This window comes from Theropithecus gelada, chromosome 20 (assembly GCF_003255815.1).
Source record: "Theropithecus gelada isolate Dixy chromosome 20, Tgel_1.0, whole genome shotgun sequence".
Taxonomy (NCBI): Eukaryota; Metazoa; Chordata; class Mammalia; order Primates; family Cercopithecidae; genus Theropithecus; species Theropithecus gelada.
Genome location: NC_037688.1, coordinates 63,648,945 through 63,654,727, shown reverse-complemented (window position 1 = coordinate 63,654,727; position 5,783 = coordinate 63,648,945). Strand labels below are relative to the sequence as shown.

Genomic DNA, 5,783 nt, shown 5'->3' with positions numbered 1-5,783 from the left:
AAATCTTTCACATACTTGACTCATCTTTTGAAACAATTATTTAACTAATTATTATTTAAATTTAACGTAATTATTTAACTACTTATATGACAGCTCGTTTTAAAATCATTCAACTAATCATTTGTGCTTATTTATTAAATTTTTCTAATTTTAAAAGAAATAGCCATCTTACGCTGGATTACTTGTTGAGAATGTTGAGAAAAATGTCAGATTATTAAATTTTTAATAATTGAATTCAATTTTTAGTAATGCCCAGGCACGGTGGTTCACGCCTGTAATCCCAGCACTTTGGAAGGCCGAGGCAGGCGGGTCACGAGGTCAGGAGTTCGAGACCAGTCTGGCCAATATGGTGAACCCCTATCTCGACTAAAAATACAAAAATGAGCTGGGCATGGTGGCGGGTGCCACCACCTCCAGCTCCTTTGGAGGCTGAGGTGGGAGAATCGTTTGAACCCGGGAGGCAGAGGTTGCAGCAAGCTGAGATCACGGCATTGCACTCCAGCCTGGGCCACAGGACGAGACTCTGTCTCAAAAAAAAAAAAAAAAAAAAAAAAAAATTACTTTTTGAGGCATATGTAATTCACATTTGTTGAAAATAAGAGAAACCTTGGCAATTTCATATGCTTCAACTTAATCATGTTATCTGACTGTAAACTAACATATTGGACCATCTTGTTTAGTTCTAGGGCTCATCTACTGCAAGTAATATCATATTCTAGCATTGGGGCTATCGTGAAATATATGCTTAAAACTTGATCATTATGGTAGGGTTGACTTTGGGAGGTTATGTGAAGAAGTCATATAACCTCATAAAGAGTCAGAAAGGTGACGTGAAAAATCACCTTAGGAAGACTGAATATGTATCAACCCTGTAAAATGTTAATGTAACCTGATTTAATATATTAGCAGCCTCAAATAAGGAAAGTGTCAATCAAAAAGAGACAGGCAGGAGATTGTGCAGCCATGGAGATGAGAGAAAGGAGAGGGACCATTAGGATACTCAGGTTAGTACTGTCCATCTAGAAAGAAATTTCGACCAAGAGAATTTTTCTGTATCTTTGAGGTATAATTTACATATGATAAAACCTTCAGTGTTAAATTAAATGAATTTTGGCAATTATGTACAACCATGAAATCCAAAATATAGCATATTTTCTTCACCTCAGAAAATTCCAAGCCCTTTCTAATCAAAACCAACCCCCTTCCAGGCAACCACTTTCTGATATTTTTCACTTTGAATAATGTAGCCTATTCTAGAACTTGGTATAAGTGGAATCATCTGTATATATCCCTTTTTGTAAGGCTTCTCTTGCTAAATATAATGTTTTTGAGATTCATCCATGCTTTTAGGCACATCAGTAGCTTTAAAAAATATTGCTGAGTAGTATTTTATTGTATGAATATACTACAATTTGTTTATCCATTCTCCTGCTTAGGATTGACCAGCATATACCTTTTATTGTGATTAAAGCATATATATAACATAAAAGTTACCATTTTAACCACTTTTAAGTGTGTGTCATTTTCACTGGCATTAAGCACATTTATAATTTGTGCACCTATCACCTATCCAGAACTTTTGATCATTCCAAACAGAAGCTCTGTAGTTATAAAATGGTAATTCCCCATTCTTTCCCCAGCCCCTACGCCCCTGGTAACCCCCATACAACTTTATGTCCCTATGAATTTGACAATTCTAGGCACCTCATATAAATGAAGTCATACAGTATTTGTCTTTCAAAGGCTGGGTTATTTCAGTTAGCATAATATTCTCAAAGTTCATCTGTGTTGTAGCATGTGTCAGAATTTCATTCTTTTTTAGCGCTGAATAATATTCCATTATATGTATATACCATATTGTATTTATTTGTTCATTTAACGATAGACACTTGCACTGTTTTTCACTTTTGGCTACTGTGAATGCTGCTGCTATGAACAACGGTACACAAATACCTGTTTGAGTCCCTGCTTTCAATTCTCTTGAGTATATACCCAGAAATTGAATTGTTGAATCATGTGGTAATTCTATGTTTAATTTTTTGAGGAGCTGCCATACTGTTTTCTGTAGTGGCCGCACCTTTTACATCCTCACTAGCAATGCACAAATGTTCCAGTTTCTCCACGTCTTTGCCAACACTTGTTATTTTCAGGTTTTAATTTTTTTAAATAAGTTATCCTAATGGATGTGAAGTGGTATCTCATTGTGGGTTTGATTTGCGTTTTCCTCACACCACGTCGAGGCACAAGCTGGCAAAACCCCAGCACATCAACTAGGAGGAGGACCAGGGTGAGCAGCAGCCGGAGAAGCTGACCCCAGCATTTGCAGATGTGGCCCCAGTGGCTCTGGTGGCCTGGGAGCCAGGGCTGCTGTAACAAACAACCACAAACGCGATGGCTTAAAACAACAGAAATTTATTCTCTCATCGTTCTGGAGGCCAGACATCCAAACTTTAGGTGCTCCAGCGAACTGCCCAGGGAATCACGATGATAAAGTGGCTTCATTGGGAGGAAACACACAAATGTGAGAAATGTTGTGCAGAGTTCTTTAGCATCTTTGAGTTCTTAGAACATAAGAAAAATTGCACTGAAAATCCACCAGTTGTGTTGTCATCATGAATGACAGCGAGGGGCCAGTGCCTTCAGGAGACTTCTCTGGAGCTGTGCTGAGCCACCAGCCAATTTGTTCAAACAGTAAGGATGGTCACAGGGAGAATGGTGGCCGCTTAGGGAACATGAAGAAGGAGCTGGGTGTGGAGTTTGTGGTGTACCTAAAAACCAGAGGTGGCCTGCCACCCACACTCCAGGAGATAAGCTATTTACTCAAAGGCAAAGTAGCCAACACTATGTTAGCCTGCAGGCACTACAGGGCACCAAAATGGTAATAAATCAGTGGAGCTAAGATGCACTGCCAGCCTCTGTGCCCAGTATCAACAGCATCCCGTGGGTCCTTGAGAAGATCCTGTGCCGCAGCAGCTATGGTAGATTCAGCTCACCAGTCAGATCCACATCCAGGTGGATAAGTGGGCCTTAGCACACCTTGCACTCAGGTGGGGAAGGGGCCAACACCCTGAAGACCTTGTGCAGTCACCTGTCCCAGCAGATTCCTGCAGCTGTGGTTTTGCTCAGCCTGAAAGCTGGAAGCCAAGGTCTGTCTCTGGACACCTTGAAACAAGCCATACTAACGCACACCAACATCCTTTTCACCACCAGTTCTCCATCCCCAGGGCTGATGCCCTTTGCTGTGAAGCTGGATGGGACCAGGGTGCTTCAAATGTAATGTTCCCCCTCTTGAGTGCTTTGCTTCCTAAGGCCCCGGGCTTGGTGCACTTCCAAAGTCCTTTCTCCACTGGGGCATTAGACCCATCCAAGAAAGGGAAGGGGAAGCCACTGAACCTCAGTGGATGTCAAACCCGAAGACGAGGTTATCCTCTACGAGGACAAGTGTAAGTATTGTAGCAAGGCTTTTGAGACTGATAGCTCCTTGCAGATCCACCTCCACTTTCACATGGGAAGAGAGACCCTTTGTGTGCTCTGTCTGTGATAACTGCTTCACCACCAAGGACAACCTCAAGATGCACGTTCACCAACATCCTCAGGTGAAGGCAAACCCTCAGTTGTTTGCTGAGTTCTAGGACAAAATGGTGGTAGGAATCACATCCCCTACGCATTCTTTGTATATCAATAGATGAACTGAGTCTCTCTTTAGACACAAAACCTGTTCTTGTAATCCCCTCTGTAGGGCTACTTCAAAAGCTCTCTTTGGGACCTAACCCCAAGGACCTCACAGGTGACCCATTGCCCAGTGACCTGTAGCCCACACTTCCTGGCATGGGGCCAAACCATAATTCCTCGAGGGTTGGTGGCTTCCAAGAAAGTGGGACCCCTGAACCAGGATCAGAGACTCTGAAATTGCAGCAGCTGGTGGAGTACATCGACATGACCACCACGGACCTCAACAAATGCCTCATTTGCCACCAAGTATTAAGCTGCTAAAGTTCCCTCTAAATGCTTTGCTGCATCCGTACTCCAGAGACACCGTTCCAGTGTAAGATCTGCTAAAGCTTCCTCTAAATGCATTGCTGCATCCGCACTCTGGAGACACCATTCCAATGTAAGATCTGTGGCTGAACTTTTTCTACCAAAAGCATCCCTTAAGCTACATTGGGATTCACCAACCCAACACATCTATAAAGGCACATCATCTGTGCCTTTTCTATCAGAAGAAGTTCACCAGTGCTGTGATGTTGTAGCAGCATATTCAGATGGACATGGACAGTCAGAATCCCAACCTTCCCCTGCCAGAGAATTCCTGTGACTTTATGGGTCCTGAACCAATGACGGTGGAGGAGAATGGCAGCACCAGTGCCATGTGCCATAATGATGTTTTTGAAAGCACCAGTGTAGATGAAGTCAGCTCCCAGGAGGCCTCTAGTAGCTCCTCAAAGGTCCCTGTGCCTCCTCCCAGCATGCAGTAGGCATCACCTATACTAGGGTTCACCATGATGGCTTCTTCAGATGCCCTGGGAAACGTGGGTCCTGCCCCTTTTGGCCTGCAGCACCAGAGCAGCAGAGAAAACAGTTCCACGAAGAGAAACAGCTTGACCAACGACTGGTCCTCACCGATGGGAGCCCGGGAGTATCAGAGCTGAAGTCCAGACATCATGGAAATCGCAGCCTTCCAGGTACTCTCCCCAGCCAATGGCCAAGTAGGAAGGATCAGTCAGTCTCCTGATGCCAGAGACAAAGCAGAAAGCTCTGAAAACAGCCCGATTAAGATAGAAGGTTGGAGCCATCTCCCTTCAATGTTTATCCGAGCTCAGCCAATCTATGTCAAAGTTGAAGTTCCTGGCACATTTGTCGAACCCTCCACATTGTCCCTGGGGATGACCCCTTTGTCAGCGGCCTAACCATGCCAACAGGCCAAGCAACACAGCTGCACACGGTGTGGGAAGAACTTCTCACCCATTAGCCTTCTTCAGATTCACGAGCAGACTCACACTGGAGAGAAACCTTTTGCATGCAACATTTGTGGGTGAGCTTTTACCACCAAATGCAACTGGAAGGTCCACTATATGACTCAGCACGCCATGGTAGGAAGCTGGCTATTAAGAACACCATAACTCTGTTAGGTACAGATGGAAAGAGTCTCAAATATTTCCCAGGGAAATTCTGTCCACTTCAGTGAACTTGGGCCCTGTTGTGTGGAACCAGGACACCAGCACACTCAATGGTGGTATAGCCATGAAGACCAGTGAGATCTCTGATCCAGAGTGGCAGTGTTCCTACCCTCCTGGTTTCCTTGGGAATCAACTTCAATATAAATAACGCCACTGTCTCCAACGTGGATGGCTTCCATTGGGGTATCAGTGCAGATATGGCAAAAACAGGTGCTTCTGGGAGCATTCCCAAACACCAGTTTCCTCACTTCCCGGAGGAAGACGAGATTGTGGTCAGCCAAACTCAAGGAGAACTTACATGGAAAGAGAAATGCAAACAGACTGAAATCTCTAGAATCTGCTCTTTTTAATAAGAACTCATCTCCTGGCCAGATGCGGTGGCTCGAGCCTATAATTGCAGCACTTTGGGAGACCGAGGCAGGCAGATCATGAGGTCAAGAAATCAAGACCATCCTAGCCAACATGGTGAAATGCTGTCTCTACTAAAAATACAAAAATTAGCTGGGTGTGGTGGCGAGTGCCTGTAATACCAGCTACTCGGGAGGCTGAGGCAGGAGAATCATTTGAACCCGGGAGATGGATGATGCAGTGAGCCGAGATCGTGCC

The 5,783-nt window shown here is 44.3% G+C and overlaps 1 pseudogene; it reads left to right on the top strand.

Moving 5' to 3' along the window:
* Window positions 1-963: 963 nt before the first annotated feature.
* On the top strand, window positions 964-5,527 carry LOC112613891 (annotated as a pseudogene).
* The last annotated feature ends 256 nt before the right edge of the window (window positions 5,528-5,783 follow it).